The 24,660-nt window shown below is 46.1% G+C and overlaps 11 non-coding genes across 11 annotated transcripts; all 11 read right to left on the minus strand.

Annotated features, from left to right (window-relative positions):
• Positions 1-305: 305 nt before the first annotated feature.
• LOC130312658 (U2 spliceosomal RNA) lies at positions 306-496 on the minus strand. The gene has a single exon (XR_008860754.1). It is a non-coding gene; the product is annotated as a U2 spliceosomal RNA (small nuclear RNA).
• A 2,099-nt stretch (positions 497-2,595) lies between these two features.
• LOC130312681 (U2 spliceosomal RNA) lies at positions 2,596-2,786 on the minus strand. The gene has a single exon (XR_008860776.1). It is a non-coding gene; the product is annotated as a U2 spliceosomal RNA (small nuclear RNA).
• A 2,090-nt stretch (positions 2,787-4,876) lies between these two features.
• On the minus strand, positions 4,877-5,067 carry LOC130312659 (U2 spliceosomal RNA). Its single transcript, XR_008860755.1, has one exon. It is a non-coding gene; the product is annotated as a U2 spliceosomal RNA (small nuclear RNA).
• Positions 5,068-7,152: 2,085 nt separating this feature from the next.
• Positions 7,153-7,343, minus strand: LOC130312660 (U2 spliceosomal RNA). Its single transcript, XR_008860756.1, has one exon. It is a non-coding gene; the product is annotated as a U2 spliceosomal RNA (small nuclear RNA).
• A 2,097-nt stretch (positions 7,344-9,440) lies between these two features.
• On the minus strand, positions 9,441-9,631 carry LOC130312661 (U2 spliceosomal RNA). The gene has a single exon (XR_008860757.1). It is a non-coding gene; the product is annotated as a U2 spliceosomal RNA (small nuclear RNA).
• A 2,114-nt stretch (positions 9,632-11,745) lies between these two features.
• LOC130312662 (U2 spliceosomal RNA) lies at positions 11,746-11,936 on the minus strand. The gene has a single exon (XR_008860758.1). It is a non-coding gene; the product is annotated as a U2 spliceosomal RNA (small nuclear RNA).
• Positions 11,937-14,035: 2,099 nt separating this feature from the next.
• Positions 14,036-14,226, minus strand: LOC130312663 (U2 spliceosomal RNA). Its single transcript, XR_008860759.1, has one exon. It is a non-coding gene; the product is annotated as a U2 spliceosomal RNA (small nuclear RNA).
• Positions 14,227-16,313: 2,087 nt separating this feature from the next.
• Positions 16,314-16,504, minus strand: LOC130312664 (U2 spliceosomal RNA). Its single transcript, XR_008860760.1, has one exon. It is a non-coding gene; the product is annotated as a U2 spliceosomal RNA (small nuclear RNA).
• A 2,079-nt stretch (positions 16,505-18,583) lies between these two features.
• Positions 18,584-18,774, minus strand: LOC130312665 (U2 spliceosomal RNA). Its single transcript, XR_008860761.1, has one exon. It is a non-coding gene; the product is annotated as a U2 spliceosomal RNA (small nuclear RNA).
• A 2,091-nt stretch (positions 18,775-20,865) lies between these two features.
• LOC130312666 (U2 spliceosomal RNA) lies at positions 20,866-21,056 on the minus strand. Its single transcript, XR_008860762.1, has one exon. It is a non-coding gene; the product is annotated as a U2 spliceosomal RNA (small nuclear RNA).
• A 2,092-nt stretch (positions 21,057-23,148) lies between these two features.
• Positions 23,149-23,339, minus strand: LOC130312667 (U2 spliceosomal RNA). The gene has a single exon (XR_008860763.1). It is a non-coding gene; the product is annotated as a U2 spliceosomal RNA (small nuclear RNA).
• Positions 23,340-24,660: the final 1,321 nt, after the last annotated feature.

Consider the following 24,660-nt stretch of genomic DNA (forward strand, 5'->3'; position numbering starts at 1 on the left):
TATCAAGGCAGCTGCCTATCATGTCATGCCCTACCTGCACAGGTGTGCTGGCTACTCAAATGATCCAATTAAGGAGGCCATTTAGTCAGCAGCAGCAGCAGAAGTCCTGTGCCTGGACGCTCCAACAGCGGCCAGACACAAGCAGAAGCAGAAGCAGCAGAAGCAGCAGAAGCAGCAGAAGCAGCAGCAGCACCACCTTTTGTTTTTTGGCTGCAGCAGCAGCAAGGCCCACAGGGCTGGCTAGCTGGCTAGCCAGCAAGCAGGTAGCAATGAAAGTAGGAATCTTTCTTTTTAACCCTGTAAGGGGGTGGTGCACTGTACCCGAAGATACTGCCATATCGGGTCAATGCATAGGGCGACGGAAGCAAGCTTCGAAATCGGCCCCCGTTCTCAAAAATCCATTTAATATATGGTCCCCAGATAGGGGACGTATCAGATATTAAACTGATAAGAACAGATACTACACTTGATCTTAGCCAAAAGGCCGAGAAGCGATAACCGTGAAAGGGGCGGGCCCAACAAGGTGCCCTTCATGGGCACTATCACTGCTTGCTGTCAGGGAGGCTGCCAGACAATTTTCCATGCACACTCTGGGCTGGGGGGCAGTCAACCACCAGTACACACAGCAGAACCTAAACCCATACCATTATTGCTAAGCAGCAAGACAGGGGCCCATTGCACTCCCACGGGGCCTTTTTAAATGCAATCCATAACCCGGATTTGCCAGGAACCCTTCTTACTCCTCCTACTTGCATGTGACACTGGGCTTAGGATCTGCATAGGAAACACACACACAAGCACACACCTACCTTTGTTGCCTGCAGATGCCTCCTTGGCTGTCCCCAAACGGTATCAAACCAACACCCACGGGAAGCTGTAAGCATAGAGGACATGCCTGCACCCCATTGGACTTACCTGTGTGGGTTAAACCCGGGTTATTTGACAACCTATGGCGGTGATGGTTCTGCTCAGGCAGAGCAGTGCTGATGCTCCTCATAAAGCTGTCGCTGCTGTGAAGGTTCTAGGTGACATCACAAATCCCTATGGTTACATACACAACAAAGCTGGGTTGTTGTTGTTTACACTCTGCAAGGCCTGTGGAAGTGAGTGACATCATAGCACTGTAGTTCTGAGGGTTCTAGATGGATGCAACAATCTCCTGTTGCTTCTATGAAGGCCATAATAGACGACATCACCAAACAGCTCCATAGTCACATACACAGCAAAGGAGAGATGTTGTTTACACCTAGTGATGTCAGTGGTATTGAGTGACATCACAGCACAGTGCTAAGGCTCCTGGGCCTGGACACAGCAGCGGCTGCAATATCTCAACGGAGAATACGTTTATATATATGTGTGTGTGTGCGCGTATATATATATATATATATATATATATATATATATATATATATATATATATTCTCCGCCGAAATCACTTTTAAACCCATTTCCACCTTTTTTTCCCTTCTCTTCCTCTTACTTTTTTTTCACGTTTTTTTACGTTTTTCTCCTTTTCGCCTCTTTTCTGGGCGTATTATTCTTCTTTTTCTTCTTTTTTTTCGTCTAATGCATACCCCATCAGTGCAGCAATGCTTATTCAATACCGCCAGCAGATGGAGACACTGGGGGATAATTTTCTAAGGATTTATACTGATTTTTCCTGTCTGAATTTGTCGCACAGAAAGTTGCAGGCCAAATATGTGTGACATTTCTGCGACTTTAGCTTCTAGAGCATTTTTACAACATTATACATAGGTGCTGAATACATAAAAAGCGACTGTTCAGCGACAGACAAGTCGCATCGGCTGAAAGTAGGCCAGAATGTCAGTCCATGTTGGAGCAGGTTTAGATACAGTCTAAAGTATAGATCTCAAAGTCTGTGCACAGAATTTAGCAAGGGCCTCGCACCTTCTGATGCATCAGGTAGGTGCACAATAGCATAGCCTAACCCTCTGTACTTTGGTCTATATTGATGCGGGACATAGACAGCCAGCTGATGACCAATCCATTAGTGCAATGGATGGCTGGAAGCATTTGTCTTTGCCTTTGCAATACCACAGAAGCAATGCATGGTCAATGTACAGCAATGACACACCTGTGTGAACAGCCAGGAGACCCCCCCCCCCCCCCCCATGTTATGTTACATAGTTACATAGTTAGTACGGTCGAAAAAAGACATATGTCCATCAAGTTCAACCAGGGAATTAAGGGGTAGGGGTGTGGCGCGATATTGGGGAAGGGATGAGATTTTATATTTCTTCATAAGCATTAATCTTATTTTGTCAATTAGGAACATTCAGCACCCACCCGCTATCAAGGCAGCTGCCTATCATGTCATGCCCTACCTGCACAGGTGTGCTGGCTACTCAAATGATCCAATTAAGGAGGCCATTTAGTCAGCAGCAGCAGAAGTCCTGTGCCTGGACGCTCCAACAGCGGCCAGACACAAGCAGAAGCAGAAGCAGCAGAAGCAGCAGCAGCACCACCTTTTGTTTTTTGGCTGCAGCAGCAGCAAGGCCCACAGGGCTGGCTAGCTGGCTAGCCAGCAAGCAGGTAGCAATGAAAGTAGGAATCTTTCTTTTTAACCCTGTAAGGGGGTGGTGCACTGTACCCGAAGATACTGCCATATCGGGTCAATGCATAGGGCGACGGAAGCAAGCTTCGAAATCGGCCACCGTTCTCAAAAATCCATTTAATATATGGTCCCCAGATAGGGGACGTATCAGATATTAAACTGATAAGAACAGATACTACACTTGATCTTAGCCAAAAGGCCGAGAAGCGATAACCGTGAAAGGGGCGGGCCCAACAAGGTGCCCTTCATGGGCACTATCACTGCTTGCTGTCAGGGAGGCTTCCAGACAATTTTCCATGCACACTCTGGGCTGGGGGGCAGTCAACCACCAGTACACACAGCAGAACCTAAACCCATACCATTATTGCTAAGCAGCAAGACAGGGGCCCATTGCACTCCCACGGGGCCTTTTTAAATGCAATCCATAACCCGGATTTGCCAGGAACCCTTCTTACTCCTCCTACTTGCATGTGACACTGGGCTTAGGATCTGCATAGGAAACACACACACAAGCACACACCTACCTTTGTTGCCTGCAGATGCCTCCTTGGCTGTCCCCAAACGGTATCAAACCAACACCCACGGGAAGCTGTAAGCATAGAGGACATGCCTGCACCCCATTGGACTTACCTGTGTGGGTTAAACCCGGGTTATTTGACAACCTATGGCGGTGATGGTTCTGCTCAGGCAGAGCAGTGCTGATGCTCCTCATAAAGCTGTCGCTGCTGTGAAGGTTCTAGGTGACATCACAAATCCCTATGGTTACATACACAACAAAGCTGGGTTGTTGTTGTTTACACTCTGCAAGGCCTGTGGAAGTGAGTGACATCATAGCACTGTAGTTCTGAGGGTTCTAGATGGATGCAACAATCTCCTGTTGCTTCTATGAAGGCCATAATAGACGACATCACCAAACAGCTCCATAGTCACATACACAGCAAAGGAGAGATGTTGTTTACACCTAGTGATGTCAGTGGTATTGAGTGACATCACAGCACAGTGCTAAGGCTCCTGGGCCTGGACACAGCAGCGGCTGCAATATCTCAACGGAGAATACGTTTATATATATGTGTGTGTGTGCGCGTATATATATATATATATATATATATATATATATATATATATATTTCTCCGCCGAAATCACTTTTAAACCCATTTCCACCTTTTTTTCCCTTCTCTTCCTCTTACTTTTTTTTCACGTTTTTTTACGTTTTTCTCCTTTTCGCCTCTTTTCTGGGCGTATTATTCTTCTTTTTCTTCTTTTTTTTCGTCTAATGCATACCCCATCAGTGCAGCAATGCTTATTCAATACCGCCAGCAGATGGAGACACTGGGGGATAATTTTCTAAGGATTTATACTGATTTTTCCTGTCTGAATTTGTCGCACAGAAAGTTGCAGGCCAAATATGTGTGACATTTCTGCGACTTTAGCTTCTAGAGCATTTTTACAACATTATACATAGGTGCTGAATACATAAAAAGCGACTGTTCAGCGACAGACAAGTCGCATCGGCTGAAAGTAGGCCAGAATGTCAGTGCATGTTGGAGCAGGTTTAGATACAGTCTAAAGTATAGATCTCAAAGTCTGTGCACAGAATTTAGCAAGGGCCTCGCACCTTCTGATGCATCAGGTAGGTGCACAATAGCATAGCCTAACCCTCTGTACTTTGGTCTATATTGATGCGGGACATAGACAGCCAGCTGATGACCAATCCATTAGTGCAATGGATGGCTGGAAGCATTTGTCTTTGCCTTTGCAATACCACAGAAGCAATGCATGGTCAATGTACAGCAATGACACACCTGTGTGAACAGCCAGGAGACCCCCCCCCCCCCCCATGTTATGTTACATAGTTACATAGTTAGTACGGTCGAAAAAAGACATATGTCCATCAAGTTCAACCAGGGAATTAAGGGGTAGGGGTGTGGCGCGATATTGGGGAAGGGATGAGATTTTATATTTCTTCATAAGCATTAATCTTATTTTGTCAATTAGGAACATTCAGCACCCACCCGCTATCAAGGCAGCTGCCTATCATGTCATGCCCTACCTGCACAGGTGTGCTGGATACTCAAATGATCCAATTAAGGAGGCCATTTAGTCAGCAGCAGCAGAAGTCCTGTGCCTGGACGCTCCAACAGCGGCCAGACACAAGTAGAAGCAGAAGCAGCAGAAGCAGCAGCAGCACCACCTTTTGTTTTTTGGCTGCAGCAGCAGCAAGGCCCACAGGGCTGGCTAGCTGGCTAGCCAGCAAGCAGGTAGCAATGAAAGTAGGAATCTTTCTTTTTAACCCTGTAAGGGGGTGGTGCACTGTACCCGAAGATACTGCCATATCGGGTCAATGCATAGGGCGACGGAAGCAAGCTTCGAAATCGGCCCCCGTTCTCAAAAATCCATTTAATATATGGTCCCCAGATAGGGGACGTATCAGATATTAAACTGATAAGAACAGATACTACACTTGATCTTAGCCAAAAGGCCGAGAAGCGATAACCGTGAAAGGGGCGGGCCCAACAAGGTGCCCTTCATGGGCACTATCACTGCTTGCTGTCAGGGAGGCTGCCAGACAATTTTCCATGCACACTCTGGGCTGGGGGGCAGTCAACCACCAGTACACACAGCAGAACCTAAACCCATACCATTATTGCTAAGCAGCAAGACAGGGGCCCATTGCACTCCCACGGGGCCTTTTTAAATGCAATCCATAACCCGGATTTGCCAGGAACCCTTCTTACTCCTCCTACTTGCATGTGACACTGGGCTTAGGATCTGCATAGGAAACACACACACAAGCACACACCTACCTTTGTTGCCTGCAGATGCCTCCTTGGCTGTCCCCAAACGGTATCAAACCAACACCCACGGGAAGCTGTAAGCATAGAGGACATGCCTGCACCCCATTGGACTTACCTGTGTGGGTTAAACCCGGGTTATTTGACAACCTATGGCGGTGATGGTTCTGCTCAGGCAGAGCAGTGCTGATGCTCCTCATAAAGCTGTCGCTGCTGTGAAGGTTCTAGGTGACATCACAAATCCCTATGGTTACATACACAACAAAGCTGGGTTGTTGTTGTTTACACTCTGCAAGGCCTGTGGAAGTGAGTGACATCATAGCACTGTAGTTCTGAGGGTTCTAGATGGATGCAACAATCTCCTGTTGCTTCTATGAAGGCCATAATAGACGACATCACCAAACAGCTCCATAGTCACATACACAGCAAAGGAGAGATGTTGTTTACACCTAGTGATGTCAGTGGTATTGAGTGACATCACAGCACAGTGCTAAGGCTCCTGGGCCTGGACACAGCAGCGGCTGCAATATCTCAACGGAGAATACGTTTATATATATGTGTGTGTGTGCGCGTATATATATATATATATATATATATATATATATATATATTTCTCCGCCGAAATCACTTTTAAACCCATTTCCACCTTTTTTTCCCTTCTCTTCCTCTTACTTTTTTTTCACGTTTTTTTACGTTTTTCTCCTTTTCGCCTCTTTTCTGGGCGTATTATTCTTCTTTTTCTTCTTTTTTTTCGTCTAATGCATACCCCATCAGTGCAGCAATGCTTATTCAATACCGCCAGCAGATGGAGACACTGGGGGATAATTTTCTAAGGATTTATACTGATTTTTCCTGTCTGAATTTGTCGCACAGAAAGTTGCAGGCCAAATATGTGTGACATTTCTGCGACTTTAGCTTCTAGAGCATTTTTACAACATTATACATAGGTGCTGAATACATAAAAAGCGACTGTTCAGCGACAGACAAGTCGCATCGGCTGAAAGTAGGCCAGAATGTCAGTCCATGTTGGAGCAGGTTTAGATACAGTCTAAAGTATAGATCTCAAAGTCTGTGCACAGAATTTAGCAAGGGCCTCGCACCTTCTGATGCATCAGGTAGGTGCACAATAGCATAGCCTAACCCTCTGTACTTTGGTCTATATTGATGCGGGACATAGACAGCCAGCTGATGACCAATCCATTAGTGCAATGGATGGCTGGAAGCATTTGTCTTTGCCTTTGCAATACCACAGAAGCAATGCATGGTCAATGTACAGCAATGACACACCTGTGTGAACAGCCAGGAGACCCCCCCCCCCCCCATGTTATGTTACATAGTTACATAGTTAGTACGGTCGAAAAAAGACATATGTCCATCAAGTTCAACCAGGGAATTAAGGGGTAGGGGTGTGGCGCGATATTGGGGAAGGGATGAGATTTTATATTTCTTCATAAGCATTAATCTTATTTTGTCAATTAGGAACATTCAGCACCCACCCGCTATCAAGGCAGCTGCCTATCATGTCATGCCCTACCTGCACAGGTGTGCTGGCTACTCAAATGATCCAATTAAGGAGGCCATTTAGTCAGCAGCAGCAGAAGTCCTGTGCCTGGACGCTCCAACAGCGGCCAGACACAAGCAGAAGCAGAAGCAGCAGAAGCAGCAGCAGCACCACCTTTTGTTTTTTGGCTGCAGCAGCAGCAAGGCCCACAGGGCTGGCTAGCTGGCTAGCCAGCAAGCAGGTAGCAATGAAAGTAGGAATCTTTCTTTTTAACCCTGTAAGGGGGTGGTGCACTGTACCCGAAGATACTGCCATATCGGGTCAATGCATAGGGCGACGGAAGCAAGCTTCGAAATCGGCCCCCGTTCTCAAAAATCCATTTAATATATGGTCCCCAGATAGGGGACGTATCAGATATTAAACTGATAAGAACAGATACTACACTTGATCTTAGCCAAAAGGCCGAGAAGCGATAACCGTGAAAGGGGCGGGCCCAACAAGGTGCCCTTCATGGGCACTATCACTGCTTGCTGTCAGGGAGGCTTCCAGACAATTTTCCATGCACACTCTGGGCTGGGGGGCAGTCAACCACCAGTACACACAGCAGAACCTAAACCCATACCATTATTGCTAAGCAGCAAGACAGGGGCCCATTGCACTCCCACGGGGCCTTTTTAAATGCAATCCATAACCCGGATTTGCCAGGAACCCTTCTTACTCCTCCTACTTGCATGTGACACTGGGCTTAGGATCTGCATAGGAAACACACACACAAGCACACACCTACCTTTGTTGCCTGCAGATGCCTCCTTGGCTGTCCCCAAACGGTATCAAACCAACACCCACGGGAAGCTGTAAGCATAGAGGACATGCCTGCACCCCATTGGACTTACCTGTGTGGGTTAAACCCGGGTTATTTGACAACCTATGGCGGTGATGGTTCTGCTCAGGCAGAGCAGTGCTGATGCTCCTCATAAAGCTGTCGCTGCTGTGAAGGTTCTAGGTGACATCACAAATCCCTATGGTTACATACACAACAAAGCTGGGTTGTTGTTGTTTACACTCTGCAAGGCCTGTGGAAGTGAGTGACATCATAGCACTGTAGTTCTGAGGGTTCTAGATGGATGCAACAATCTCCTGTTGCTTCTATGAAGGCCATAATAGACGACATCACCAAACAGCTCCATAGTCACATACACAGCAAAGGAGAGATGTTGTTTACACCTAGTGATGTCAGTGGTATTGAGTGACATCACAGCACAGTGCTAAGGCTCCTGGGCCTGGACACAGCAGCGGCTGCAATATCTCAACGGAGAATACGTTTATATATATGTGTGTGTGTGCGCGTATATATATATATATATATATATATATATATATATATATATATATATATTTCTCCGCCGAAATCACTTTTAAACCCATTTCCACCTTTTTTTCCCTTCTCTTCCTCTTACTTTTTTTTCACGTTTTTTTACGTTTTTCTCCTTTTCGCCTCTTTTCTGGGCGTATTATTCTTCTTTTTCTTCTTTTTTTTCGTCTAATGCATACCCCATCAGTGCAGCAATGCTTATTCAATACCGCCAGCAGATGGAGACACTGGGGGATAATTTTCTAAGGATTTATACTGATTTTTCCTGTCTGAATTTGTCGCACAGAAAGTTGCAGGCCAAATATGTGTGACATTTCTGCGACTTTAGCTTCTAGAGCATTTTTACAACATTATACATAGGTGCTGAATACATAAAAAGCGACTGTTCAGCGACAGACAAGTCGCATCGGCTGAAAGTAGGCCAGAATGTCAGTGCATGTTGGAGCAGGTTTAGATACAGTCTAAAGTATAGATCTCAAAGTCTGTGCACAGAATTTAGCAAGGGCCTCGCACCTTCTGATGCATCAGGTAGGTGCACAATAGCATAGCCTAACCCTCTGTACTTTGGTCTATATTGATGCGGGACATAGACAGCCAGCTGATGACCAATCCATTAGTGCAATGGATGGCTGGAAGCATTTGTCTTTGCCTTTGCAATACCACAGAAGCAATGCATGGTCAATGTACAGCAATGACACACCTGTGTGAACAGCCAGGAGACCCCCCCCCCCCCCCCATGTTATGTTACATAGTTACATAGTTAGTACGGTCGAAAAAAGACATATGTCCATCAAGTTCAACCAGGGAATTAAGGGGTAGGGGTGTGGCGCGATATTGGGGAAGGGATGAGATTTTATATTTCTTCATAAGCATTAATCTTATTTTGTCAATTAGGAACATTCAGCACCCACCCGCTATCAAGGCAGCTGCCTATCATGTCATGCCCTACCTGCACAGGTGTGCTGGATACTCAAATGATCCAATTAAGGAGGCCATTTAGTCAGCAGCAGCAGAAGTCCTGTGCCTGGACGCTCCAACAGCGGCCAGACACAAGTAGAAGCAGAAGCAGCAGAAGCAGCAGCAGCACCACCTTTTGTTTTTTGGCTGCAGCAGCAGCAAGGCCCACAGGGCTGGCTAGCTGGCTAGCCAGCAAGCAGGTAGCAATGAAAGTAGGAATCTTTCTTTTTAACCCTGTAAGGGGGTGGTGCACTGTACCCGAAGATACTGCCATATCGGGTCAATGCATAGGGCGACGGAAGCAAGCTTCGAAATCGGCCCCCGTTCTCAAAAATCCATTTAATATATGGTCCCCAGATAGGGGACGTATCAGATATTAAACTGATAAGAACAGATACTACACTTGATCTTAGCCAAAAGGCCGAGAAGCGATAACCGTGAAAGGGGCGGGCCCAACAAGGTGCCCTTCATGGGCACTATCACTGCTTGCTGTCAGGGAGGCTGCCAGACAATTTTCCATGCACACTCTGGGCTGGGGGGCAGTCAACCACCAGTACACACAGCAGAACCTAAACCCATACCATTATTGCTAAGCAGCAAGACAGGGGCCCATTGCACTCCCACGGGGCCTTTTTAAATGCAATCCATAACCCGGATTTGCCAGGAACCCTTCTTACTCCTCCTACTTGCATGTGACACTGGGCTTAGGATCTGCATAGGAAACACACACACAAGCACACACCTACCTTTGTTGCCTGCAGATGCCTCCTTGGCTGTCCCCAAACGGTATCAAACCAACACCCACGGGAAGCTGTAAGCATAGAGGACATGCCTGCACCCCATTGGACTTACCTGTGTGGGTTAAACCCGGGTTATTTGACAACCTATGGCGGTGATGGTTCTGCTCAGGCAGAGCAGTGCTGATGCTCCTCATAAAGCTGTCGCTGCTGTGAAGGTTCTAGGTGACATCACAAATCCCTATGGTTACATACACAACAAAGCTGGGTTGTTGTTGTTTACACTCTGCAAGGCCTGTGGAAGTGAGTGACATCATAGCACTGTAGTTCTGAGGGTTCTAGATGGATGCAACAATCTCCTGTTGCTTCTATGAAGGCCATAATAGACGACATCACCAAACAGCTCCATAGTCACATACACAGCAAAGGAGAGATGTTGTTTACACCTAGTGATGTCAGTGGTATTGAGTGACATCACAGCACAGTGCTAAGGCTCCTGGGCCTGGACACAGCAGCGGCTGCAATATCTCAACGGAGAATACGTTTATATATATGTGTGTGTGTGCGCGTATATATATATATATATATATATATATATATATATATATATATATACATTTCTCCGCCGAAATCACTTTTAAACCCATTTCCACCTTTTTTTCCCTTCTCTTCCTCTTACTTTTTTTTCACGTTTTTTTACGTTTTTCTCCTTTTCGCCTCTTTTCTGGGCGTATTATTCTTCTTTTTCTTCTTTTTTTTCGTCTAATGCATACCCCATCAGTGCAGCAATGCTTATTCAATACCGCCAGCAGATGGAGACACTGGGGGATAATTTTCTAAGGATTTATACTGATTTTTCCTGTCTGAATTTGTCGCACAGAAAGTTGCAGGCCAAATATGTGTGACATTTCTGCGACTTTAGCTTCTAGAGCATTTTTACAACATTATACATAGGTGCTGAATACATAAAAAGCGACTGTTCAGCGACAGACAAGTCGCATCGGCTGAAAGTAGGCCAGAATGTCAGTCCATGTTGGAGCAGGTTTAGATACAGTCTAAAGTATAGATCTCAAAGTCTGTGCACAGAATTTAGCAAGGGCCTCGCACCTTCTGATGCATCAGGTAGGTGCACAATAGCATAGCCTAACCTTCTGTACTTTGGTCTATATTGATGCGGGACATAGACAGCCAGCTGATGACCAATCCATTAGTGCAATGGATGGCTGGAAGCATTTGTCTTTGCCTTTGCAATACCACAGAAGCAATGCATGGTCAATGTACAGCAATGACACACCTGTGTGAACAGCCAGGAGACCCCCCCCCCCCCCCATGTTATGTTACATAGTTACATAGTTAGTACGGTCGAAAAAAGACATATGTCCATCAAGTTCAACCAGGGAATTAAGGGGTAGGGGTGTGGCGCGATATTGGGGAAGGGATGAGATTTTATATTTCTTCATAAGCATTAATCTTATTTTGTCAATTAGGAACATTCAGCACCCACCCGCTATCAAGGCAGCTGCCTATCATGTCATGCCCTACCTGCACAGGTGTGCTGGCTACTCAAATGATCCAATTAAGGAGGCCATTTAGTCAGCAGCAGCAGAAGTCCTGTGCCTGGACGCTCCAACAGCGGCCAGACACAAGCAGAAGCAGAAGCAGCAGAAGCAGCAGAAGCAGCAGAAGCAGCAGCAGCACCACCTTTTGTTTTTTGGCTGCAGCAGCAGCAAGGCCCACAGGGCTGGCTAGCTGGCTAGCCAGCAAGCAGGTAGCAATGAAAGTAGGAATCTTTCTTTTTAACCCTGTAAGGGGGTGGTGCACTGTACCCGAAGATACTGCCATATCGGGTCAATGCATAGGGCGACGGAAGCAAGCTTCGAAATCGGCCCCCGTTCTCAAAAATCCATTTAATATATGGTCCCCAGATAGGGGACGTATCAGATATTAAACTGATAAGAACAGATACTACACTTGATCTTAGCCAAAAGGCCGAGAAGCGATAACCGTGAAAGGGGCGGGCCCAACAAGGTGCCCTTCATGGGCACTATCACTGCTTGCTGTCAGGGAGGCTGCCAGACAATTTTCCATGCACACTCTGGGCTGGGGGGCAGTCAACCACCAGTACACACAGCAGAACCTAAACCCATACCATTATTGCTAAGCAGCAAGACAGGGGCCCATTGCACTCCCACGGGGCCTTTTTAAATGCAATCCATAACCCGGATTTGCCAGGAACCCTTCTTACTCCTCCTACTTGCATGTGACACTGGGCTTAGGATCTGCATAGGAAACACACACACAAGCACACACCTACCTTTGTTGCCTGCAGATGCCTCCTTGGCTGTCCCCAAACGGTATCAAACCAACACCCACGGGAAGCTGTAAGCATAGAGGACATGCCTGCACCCCATTGGACTTACCTGTGTGGGTTAAACCCGGGTTATTTGACAACCTATGGCGGTGATGGTTCTGCTCAGGCAGAGCAGTGCTGATGCTCCTCATAAAGCTGTCGCTGCTGTGAAGGTTCTAGGTGACATCACAAATCCCTATGGTTACATACACAACAAAGCTGGGTTGTTGTTGTTTACACTCTGCAAGGCCTGTGGAAGTGAGTGACATCATAGCACTGTAGTTCTGAGGGTTCTAGATGGATGCAACAATCTCCTGTTGCTTCTATGAAGGCCATAATAGACGACATCACCAAACAGCTCCATAGTCACATACACAGCAAAGGAGAGATGTTGTTTACACCTAGTGATGTCAGTGGTATTGAGTGACATCACAGCACAGTGCTAAGGCTCCTGGGCCTGGACACAGCAGCGGCTGCAATATCTCAACGGAGAATACGTTTATATATATGTGTGTGTGTGCGCGTATATATATATATATATATATATATATATATATATATATATATATATATATATTTCTCCGCCGAAATCACTTTTAAACCCATTTCCACCTTTTTTTCCCTTCTCTTCCTCTTACTTTTTTTTCACTTTTTTTACGTTTTTCTCCTTTTCGCCTCTTTTCTGGGCGTATTATTCTTCTTTTTCTTCTTTTTTTTCGTCTAATGCATACCCCATCAGTGCAGCAATGCTTATTCAATACCGCCAGCAGATGGAGACACTGGGGGATAATTTTCTAAGGATTTATACTGATTTTTCCTGTCTGAATTTGTCGCACAGAAAGTTGCAGGCCAAATATGTGTGACATTTCTGCGACTTTAGCTTCTAGAGCATTTTTACAACATTATACATAGGTGCTGAATACATAAAAAGCGACTGTTCAGCGACAGACAAGTCGCATCGGCTGAAAGTAGGCCAGAATGTCAGTCCATGTTGGAGCAGGTTTAGATACAGTCTAAAGTATAGATCTCAAAGTCTGTGCACAGAATTTAGCAAGGGCCTCGCACCTTCTGATGCATCAGGTAGGTGCACAATAGCATAGCCTAACCCTCTGTACTTTGGTCTATATTGATGCGGGACATAGACAGCCAGCTGATGACCAATCCATTAGTGCAATGGATGGCTGGAAGCATTTGTCTTTGCCTTTGCAATACCACAGAAGCAATGCATGGTCAATGTACAGCAATGACACACCTGTGTGAACAGCCAGGAGACCCCCCCCCCCCCCCATGTTATGTTACATAGTTACATAGTTAGTACGGTCGAAAAAAGACATATGTCCATCAAGTTCAACCAGGGAATTAAGGGGTAGGGGTGTGGCGCGATATTGGGGAAGGGATGAGATTTTATATTTCTTCATAAGCATTAATCTTATTTTGTCAATTAGGAACATTCAGCACCCACCCGCTATCAAGGCAGCTGCCTATCATGTCATGCCCTACCTGCACAGGTGTGCTGGCTACTCAAATGATCCAATTAAGGAGGCCATTTAGTCAGCAGCAGCAGAAGTCCTGTGCCTGGACGCTCCAACAGCGGCCAGACACAAGCAGAAGCAGAAGCAGCAGAAGCAGCAGCAGCACCACCTTTTGTTTTTTGGCTGCAGCAGCAGCAAGGCCCACAGGGCTGGCTAGCTGGCTAGCCAGCAAGCAGGTAGCAATGAAAGTAGGAATCTTTCTTTTTAACCCTGTAAGGGGGTGGTGCACTGTACCCGAAGATACTGCCATATCGGGTCAATGCATAGGGCGACGGAAGCAAGCTTCGAAATCGGCCCCCGTTCTCAAAAATCCATTTAATATATGGTCCCCAGATAGGGGACGTATCAGATATTAAACTGATAAGAACAGATACTACACTTGATCTTAGCCAAAAGGCCGAGAAGCGATAACCGTGAAAGGGGCGGGCCCAACAAGGTGCCCTTCATGGGCACTATCACTGCTTGCTGTCAGGGAGGCTGCCAGACAATTTTCCATGCACACTCTGGGCTGGGGGGCAGTCAACCACCAGTACACACAGCAGAACCTAAACCCATACCATTATTGCTAAGCAGCAAGACAGGGGCCCATTGCACTCCCACGGGGCCTTTTTAAATGCAATCCATAACCCGGATTTGCCAGGAACCCTTCTTACTCCTCCTACTTGCATGTGACACTGGGCTTAGGATCTGCATAGGAAACACACACACAAGCACACACCTACCTTTGTTGCCTGCAGATGCCTCCTTGGCTGTCCCCAAACGGTATCAAACCAACACCCACGGGAAGCTGTAAGCATAGAGGACATGCCTGCACCCCATTGGACTTACCTGTGTGGGTTAAACCCGGGTTATTTGACAACCTATGGCGGTGATGGTTCTGCTCAGGCAGAGCAGTGCTGATGCTCCTCATAAAGCTGTCGCTGCTGTGAAGGTTCTAGGTGACATCACAAATCCCTATGGTTACATACACAACAAAGCTGGGTTGTTGTTGTTTACACTCTGCAAGGCCTGTGGAAGTGAGTGACATCATAGCACTGTAGTTCTGAGGGTTCTAGATGGATGCAACAATCTCCTGTTGCTTCTATGAAGGCCATAATAGACGACATCACCAAACAGCTCCATAGTCACATACACAGCAAAGGAGAGATGTTGTTTACACCTAGTGATGTCAGTGGTATTGAGTGACATCACAGCACAGTGCTAAGGCTCCTGGGCCTGGACACAGCAGCGGCTGCAATATCTCAACGGAGAATACGTTTATATATATGTGTGTGTGTGCGCGTATATATATATATATATATATATATATATATATATATATTTCTCCGCCGAAATCACTTTTAAACCCATTTCCACCTTTTTTTCCCTTCTCTTCCTCTTACTTTTTTTTCACGTTTTTTTACGTTTTTCTCCTTTCCGCCTCTTTTCTGGGCGTATTATTCTTCTTTTTCTTCTTTTTTTTCGTCTAATGCATACCCCATCAGTGCAGCAATGCTTATTCAATACCGCCAGCAGATGGAGACACTGGGGGATAATTTTCTAAGGATTTATACTGATTTTTCCTGTCTGAATTTGTCGCACAGAAAGTTGCAGGCCAAATATGTGTGACATTTCTGCGACTTTAGCTTCTAGAGCATTTTTACAACATTATACATAGGTGCTGAATACATAAAAAGCGACTGTTCAGCGACAGACAAGTCGCATCGGCTGAAAGTAGGCCAGAATGTCAGTCCATGTTGGAGCAGGTTTAGATACAGTCTAAAGTATAGATCTCAAAGTCTGTGCACAGAATTTAGCAAGGGCCTCGCACCTTCTGATGCATCAGGTAGGTGCACAATAGCATAGCCTAACCCTCTGTACTTTGGTCTATATTGATGCGGGACATAGACAGCCAGCTGATGACCAATCCATTAGTGCAATGGATGGCTGGAAGCATTTGTCTTTGCCTTTGCAATACCACAGAAGCAATGCATGGTCAATGTACAGCAATGACACACCTGTGTGAACAGCCAGGAGACCCCCCCCCCCCCCCCATGTTATGTTACATAGTTACATAGTTAGTACGGTCGAAAAAAGACATATGTCCATCAAGTTCAACCAGGGAATTAAGGGGTAGGGGTGTGGCGCGATATTGGGGAAGGGATGAGATTTTATATTTCTTCATAAGCATTAATCTTATTTTGTCAATTAGGAACATTCAGCACCCACCCGCTATCAAGGCAGCTGCCTATCATGTCATGCCCTACCTGCACAGGTGTGCTGGCTACTCAAATGATCCAATTAAGGAGGCCATTTAGTCAGCAGCAGCAGAAGTCCTGTGCCTGGACGCTCCAACAGCGGCCAGACACAAGCAGAAGCAGAAGCAGCAGAAGCAGCAGCAGCACCACCTTTTGTTTTTTGGCTGCAGCAGCAGCAAGGCCCACAGGGCTGGCTAGCTGGCTAGCCAGCAAGCAGGTAGCAATGAAAGTAGGAATCTTTCTTTTTAACCCTGTAAGGGGGTGGTGCACTGTACCCGAAGATACTGCCATATCGGGTCAATGCATAGGGCGACGGAAGCAAGCTTCGAAATCGGCCCCCGTTCTCAAAAATCCATTTAATATATGGTCCCCAGATAGGGGACGTATCAGATATTAAACTGATAAGAACAGATACTACACTTGATCTTAGCCAAAAGGCCGAGAAGCGATAACCGTGAAAGGGGCGGGCCCAACAAGGTGCCCTTCATGGGCACTATCACTGCTTGCTGTCAGGGAGGCTGCCAGACAATTTTCCATGCACACTCTGGGCTGGGGGGCAGTCAACCACCAGTACACACAGCAGAACCTAAACCCATACCATTATTGCTAAGCAGCAAGACAGGGGCCCATTGCACTCCCACGGGGCCTTTTTAAATGCAATCCATAACCCGGATTTGCCAGGAACCCTTCTTACTCCTCCTACTTGCATGTGACACTGGGCTTAGGATCTGCATAGGAAACACACACACAAGCACACACCTACCTTTGTTGCCTGCAGATGCCTCCTTGGCTGTCCCCAAACGGTATCAAACCAACACCCACGGGAAGCTGTAAGCATAGAGGACATGCCTGCACCCCATTGGACTTACCTGTGTGGGTTAAACCCGGGTTATTTGACAACCTATGGCGGTGATGGTTCTGCTCAGGCAGAGCAGTGCTGATGCTCCTCATAAAGCTGTCGCTGCTGTGAAGGTTCTAGGTGACATCACAAATCCCTATGGTTACATACACAACAAAGCTGGGTTGTTGTTGTTTACACTCTGCAAGGCCTGTGGAAGTGAGTGACATCATAGCACTGTAGTTCTGAGGGTTCTAGATGGATGCAACAATCTCCTGTTGCTTCTATGAAGGCCATAATAGACGACATCACCAAACAGCTCCATAGTCACATACACAGCAAAGGAGAGATGTTGTTTACACCTAGTGATGTCAGTGGTATTGAGTGACATCACAGCACAGTGCTAAGGCTCCTGGGCCTGGACACAGCAGCGGCTGCAATATCTCAACGGAGAATACGTTTATATATATGTGTGTGTGTGCGCGTATATATATATATATATATATATATATATATATTTCTCCGCCGAAATCACTTTTAAACCCATTTCCACCTTTTTTTCCCTTCTCTTCCTCTTACTTTTTTTTCACGTTTTTTTACGTTTTTCTCCTTTTCGCCTCTTTTCTGGGCATATTATTCTTCTTTTTCTTCTTTTTTTTCGTCTAATGCATACCCCATCAGTGCAGCAATGCTTATTCAATACCGCCAGCAGATGGAGACACTGGGGGATAATTTTCTAAGGATTTATACTGATTTTTCCTGTCTGAATTTGTCGCACAGAAAGTTGCAGGCCAAATATGTGTGACATTTCTGCGACTTTAGCTTCTAGAGCATTTTTACAACATTATACATAGGTGCTGAATACATAAAAAGCGACTGTTCAGCGACAGACAAGTCGCATCGGCTGAAAGTAGGCCAGAATGTCAGTCCATGTTGGAGCAGGTTTAGATACAGTCTAAAGTATAGATCTCAAAGTCTGTGCACAGAATTTAGCAAGGGCCTCGCACCTTCTGATGCATCAGGTAGGTGCACAATAGCATAGCCTAACCCTCTGTACTTTGGTCTATATTGATGCGGGACATAGACAGCCAGCTGATGACCAATCCATTAGTGCAATGGATGGCTGGAAGCATTTGTCTTTGCCTTTGCAATACCACAGAAGCAATGCATGGTCAATGTACAGCAATGACACACCTGTGTGAACAGCCAGGAGACCCCCCCCCCCATGTTATGTTACATAGTTACATAGTTAGTACGGTCGAAAAAAGACATATGTCCATCAAGTTCAACCAGGGAATTAAGGGGTAGGGGTGTGGCGCGATATTGGGGAAGGGATGAGATTTTATATTTCTTCATAAGCATTAATCTTATTTTGTCAATTAGGAACATTCAGCACCCACCCGCTATCAAGGCAGCTGCCTATCATGTCATGCCCTACCTGCACAGGTGTGCTGGCTACTCAAATGATCCAATTAAGGAGGCCATTTAGTCAGCAGCAGCAGAAGTCCTGTGCCTGGACGCTCCAACAGCGGCCAGACACAAGCAGAAGCAGAAGCAGCAGAAGCAGCAGCAGCACCACCTTTTGTTTTTTGGCTGCAGCAGCAGCAGCAAGGCCCACAGGGCTGGCTAGCTGGCTAGCCAGCAAGCAGGTAGCAATGAAAGTAGGAATCTTTCTTTTTAACCCTGTAAGGGGGTGGTGCACTGTACCCGAAGATACTGCCATATCGGGTCAATGCATAGGGCGACGGAAGCAAGCTTCGAAATCGGCCCCCGTTCTCAAAAATCCATTTAATATATGGTCCCCAGATAGGGGACGTATCAGATATTAAACTGATAAGAACAGATACTACACTTGATCTTAGCCAAAAGGCCGAGAAGCGATAACCGTGAAAGGGGCGGGCCCAACAAGGTGCCCTTCATGGGCACTATCACTGCTTGCTGTCAGGGAGGCTGCCAGACAATTTTCCATGCACACTCTGGGCTGGGGGGCAGTCAACCACCAGTACACACAGCAGAACCTAAACCCATACCATTATTGCTAAGCAGCAAGACAGGGGCCCATTGCACTCCCACGGGGCCTTTTTAAATGCAATCCATAACCCGGATTTGCCAGGAACCCTTCTTACTCCTCCTACTTGCATGTGACACTGGGCTTAGGATCTGCATAGGAAACACACACACAAGCACACACCTACCTTTGTTGCCTGCAGATGCCTCCTTGGCTGTCCCCAAACGGTATCAAACCAACACCCACGGGAAGCTGTAAGCATAGAGGACATGCCTGCACCCCATTGGACTTACCTGTGTGGGTTAAACCCGGGTTATTTGACAACCTATGGCGGTGATGGTTCTGCTCAGGCAGAGCAGTGCTGATGCTCCTCATAAAGCTGTCGCTGCTGTGAAGGTTCTAGGTGACATCACAAATCCCTATGGTTACATACACAACAAAGCTGGGTTGTTGTTGTTTACACTCTGCAAGGCCTGTGGAAGTGAGTGACATCATAGCACTGTAGTTCTGAGGGTTCTAGATGGATGCAACAATCTCCTGTTGCTTCTATGAAGGCCATAATAGACGACATCACCAAACAGCTCCATAGTCACATACACAGCAAAGGAGAGATGTTGTTTACACCTAGTGATGTCAGTGGTATTGAGTGACATCACAGCACAGTGCTAAGGCTCCTGGGCCTGGACACAGCAGCGGCTGCAATATCTCAACGGAGAATACGTTTATATATATGTGTGTGTGTGCGCGTATATATATATATATATATATATATATATATATATATATATATATTTCTCCGCCGAAATCACTTTTAAACCCATTTCCACCTTTTTTTCCCTTCTCTTCCTCTTACTTTTTTTTCACGTTTTTTTACGTTTTTCTCCTTTTCGCCTCTTTTCTGGGCGTATTATTCTTCTTTTTCTTCTTTTTTTTCGTCTAATGCATACCCCATCAGTGCAGCAATGCTTATTCAATACCGCCAGCAGATGGAGACACTGGGGGATAATTTTCTAAGGATTTATACTGATTTTTCCTGTCTGAATTTGTCGCACAGAAAGTTGCAGGCCAAATATGTGTGACATTTCTGCGACTTTAGCTTCTAGAGCATTTTTACAACATTATACATAGGTGCTGAATACATAAAAAGCGACTGTTCAGCGACAGACAAGTCGCATCGGCTGAAAGTAGGCCAGAATGTCAGTCCATGTTGGAGCAGGTTTAGATACAGTCTAAAGTATAGATCTCAAAGTCTGTGCACAGAATTTAGCAAGGGCCTCGCACCTTCTGATGCATCAGGTAGGTGCACAATAGCATAGCCTAACCCTCTGTACTTTGGTCTATATTGATGCGGGACATAGACAGCCAGCTGATGACCAATCCATTAGTGCAATGGATGGCTGGAAGCATTTGTCTTTGCCTTTGCAATACCACAGAAGCAATGCATGGTCAATGTACAGCAATGACACACCTGTGTGAACAGCCAGGAGACCCCCCCCCCCCCCATGTTATGTTACATAGTTACATAGTTAGTACGGTCGAAAAAAGACATATGTCCATCAAGTTCAACCAGGGAATTAAGGGGTAGGGGTGTGGCGCGATATTGGGGAAGGGATGAGATTTTATATTTCTTCATAAGCATTAATCTTATTTTGTCAATTAGGAACATTCAGCACCCACCCGCTATCAAGGCAGCTGCCTATCATGTCATGCCCTACCTGCACAGGTGTGCTGGCTACTCAAATGATCCAATTAAGGAGGCCATTTAGTCAGCAGCAGCAGAAGTCCTGTGCCTGGACGCTCCAACAGCGGCCAGACACAAGCAGAAGCAGAAGCAGCAGAAGCAGCAGCAGCACCACCTTTTGTTTTTTGGCTGCAGCAGCAGCAAGGCCCACAGGGCTGGCTAGCTGGCTAGCCAGCAAGCAGGTAGCAATGAAAGTAGGAATCTTTCTTTTTAACCCTGTAAGGGGGTGGTGCACTGTACCCGAAGATACTGCCATATCGGGTCAATGCATAGGGCGACGGAAGCAAGCTTCGAAATCGGCCCCCGTTCTCAAAAATCCATTTAATATATGGTCCCCAGATAGGGGACGTATCAGATATTAAACTGATAAGAACAGATACTACACTTGATCTTAGCCAAAAGGCCGAGAAGCGATAACCGTGAAAGGGGCGGGCCCAACAAGGTGCCCTTCATGGGCACTATCACTGCTTGCTGTCAGGGAGGCTGCCAGACAATTTTCCATGCACACTCTGGGCTGGGGGGCAGTCAACCACCAGTACACACAGCAGAACCTAAACCCATACCATTATTGCTAAGCAGCAAGACAGGGGCCCATTGCACTCCCACGGGGCCTTTTTAAATGCAATCCATAACCCGGATTTGCCAGGAACCCTTCTTACTCCTCCTACTTGCATGTGACACTGGGCTTAGGATCTGCATAGGAAACACACACACAAGCACACACCTACCTTTGTTGCCTGCAGATGCCTCCTTGGCTGTCCCCAAACGGTATCAAACCAACACCCACGGGAAGCTGTAAGCATAGAGGACATGCCTGCACCCCATTGGACTTACCTGTGTGGGTTAAACCCGGGTTATTTGACAACCTATGGCGGTGATGGTTCTGCTCAGGCAGAGCAGTGCTGATGCTCCTCATAAAGCTGTCGCTGCTGTGAAGGTTCTAGGTGACATCACAAATCCCTATGGTTACATACACAACAAAGCTGGGTTGTTGTTGTTTACACTCTGCAAGGCCTGTGGAAGTGAGTGACATCATAGCACTGTAGTTCTGAGGGTTCTAGATGGATGCAACAATCTCCTGTTGCTTCTATGAAGGCCATAATAGACGACATCACCAAACAGCTCCATAGTCACATACACAGCAAAGGAGAGATGTTGTTTACACCTAGTGATGTCAGTGGTATTGAGTGACATCACAGCACAGTGCTAAGGCTCCTGGGCCTGGACACAGCAGCGGCTGCAATATCTCAACGGAGAATACGTTTATATATATGTGTGTGTGTGCGCGTATATATATATATATATATATATATATATATATATATATATATTTCTCCGCCGAAATCACTTTTAAACCCATTTCCACCTTTTTTTCCCTTCTCTTCCTCTTACTTTTTTTTCACGTTTTTTTTACGTTTTTCTCCTTTTCGCCTCTTTTCTGGGCGTATTATTCTTCTTTTTCTTCTTTTTTTTCGTCTAATGCATACCCCATCAGTGCAGCAATGCTTATTCAATACCGCCAGCAGATGGAGACACTGGGGGATAATTTTCTAAGGATTTATACTGATTTTTCCTGTCTGAATTTGTCGCACAGAAAGTTGCAGGCCAAATATGTGTGACATTTCTGCGACTTTAGCTTCTAGAGCATTTTTACAACATTATACATAGGTGCTGAATACATAAAAAGCGACTGTTCAGCGACAGACAAGTCGCATCGGCTGAAAGTAGGCCAGAATGTCAGTCCATGTTGGAGCAGGTTTAGATACAGTCTAAAGTATAGATCTCAAAGTCTGTGCACAGAATTTAGCAAGGGCCTCGCACCTTCTGATGCATCAGGTAGGTGCACAATAGCATAGCCTAACCCTCTGTACTTTGGTCTATATTGATGCGGGACATAGACAGCCAGCTGATGACCAATCCATTAGTGCAATGGATGGCTGGAAGCATTTGTCTTTGCCTTTGCAATACCACAGAAGCAATGCATGGTCAATGTACAGCAATGACACACCTGTGTGAACAGCCAGGAGACCCCCCCCCCCCCCCCATGTTATGTTACATAGTTACATAGTTAGTACGGTCGAAAAAAGACATATGTCCATCAAGTTCAACCAGGGAATTAAGGGGTAGGGGTGTGGCGCGATATTGGGGAAGGGATGAGATTTTATATTTCTTCATAAGCATTAATCTTATTTTGTCAATTAGGAACATTCAGCACCCACCCGCTATCAAGGCAGCTGCCTATCATGTCATGCCCTACCTGCACAGGTGTGCTGGCTACTCAAATGATCCAATTAAGGAGGCCATTTAGTCAGCAGCAGCAGAAGTCCTGTGCCTGGACGCTCCAACAGCGGCCAGACACAAGCAGAAGCAGAAGCAGCAGAAGCAGCAGCAGCACCACCTTTTGTTTTTTGGCTGCAGCAGCAGCAAGGCCCACAGGGCTGGCTAGCTGGCTAGCCAGCAAGCAGGTAGCAATGAAAGTAGGAATCTTTCTTTTTAACCCTGTAAGGGGGTGGTGCACTGTACCCGAAGATACTGCCATATCGGGTCAATGCATAGGGCGACGGAAGCAAGCTTCGAAATCGGCCCCCGTTCTCAAAAATCCATTTAATATATGGTCCCCAGATAGGGGACGTATCAGATATTAAACTGATAAGAACAGATACTACACTTGATCTTAGCCAAAAGGCCGAGAAGCGATAACCGTGAAAGGGGCGGGCCCAACAAGGTGCCCTTCATGGGCACTATCACTGCTTGCTGTCAGGGAGGCTGCCAGACAATTTTCCATGCACACTCTGGGCTGGGGGGCAGTCAACCACCAGTACACACAGCAGAACCTAAACCCATACCATTATTGCTAAGCAGCAAGACAGGGGCCCATTGCACTCCCACGGGGCCTTTTTAAATGCAATCCATAACCCGGATTTGCCAGGAACCCTTCTTACTCCTCCTACTTGCATGTGACACTGGGCTTAGGATCTGCATAGGAAACACACACACAAGCACACACCTACCTTTGTTGCCTGCAGATGCCTCCTTGGCTGTCCCCAAACGGTATCAAACCAACACCCACGGGAAGCTGTAAGCATAGAGGACATGCCTGCACCCCATTGGACTTACCTGTGTGGGTTAAACCCGGGTTATTTGACAACCTATGGCGGTGATGGTTCTGCTCAGGCAGAGCAGTGCTGATGCTCCTCATAAAGCTGTCGCTGCTGTGAAGGTTCTAGGTGACATCACAAATCCCTATGGTTACATACACAACAAAGCTGGGTTGTTGTTGTTTACACTCTGCAAGGCCTGTGGAAGTGAGTGACATCATAGCACTGTAGTTCTGAGGGTTCTAGATGGATGCAACAATCTCCTGTTGCTTCTATGAAGGCCATAATAGACGACATCACCAAACAGCTCCATAGTCACATACACAGCAAAGGAGAGATGTTGTTTACACCTAGTGATGTCAGTGGTATTGAGTGACATCACAGCACAGTGCTAAGGCTCCTGGGCCTGGACACAGCAGCGGCTGCAATATCTCAACGGAGAATACGTTTATATATATGTGTGTGTGTGCGCGTATATATATATATATATATATATATATATATTTCTCCGCCGAAATCACTTTTAAACCCATTTCCACCTTTTTTTCCCTTCTCTTCCTCTTACTTTTTTTTCACGTTTTTTTACGTTTTTCTCCTTTTCGCCTCTTTTCTGGGCATATTATTCTTCTTTTTCTTCTTTTTTTTCGTCTAATGCATACCCCATCAGTGCAGCAATGCTTATTCAATACCGCCAGCAGATGGAGACACTGGGGGATAATTTTCTAAGGATTTATACTGATTTTTCCTGTCTGAATTTGTCGCACAGAAAGTTGCAGGCCAAATATGTGTGACATTTCTGCGACTTTAGCTTCTAGAGCATTTTTACAACATTATACATAGGTGCTGAATACATAAAAAGCGACTGTTCAGCGACAGACAAGTCGCATCGGCTGAAAGTAGGCCAGAATGTCAGTCCATGTT

This window comes from Hyla sarda, unplaced genomic scaffold (genome assembly GCF_029499605.1).
Source record: "Hyla sarda isolate aHylSar1 unplaced genomic scaffold, aHylSar1.hap1 scaffold_1720, whole genome shotgun sequence".
Lineage (NCBI taxonomy): Eukaryota > Metazoa > Chordata > Amphibia > Anura > Hylidae > Hyla > Hyla sarda.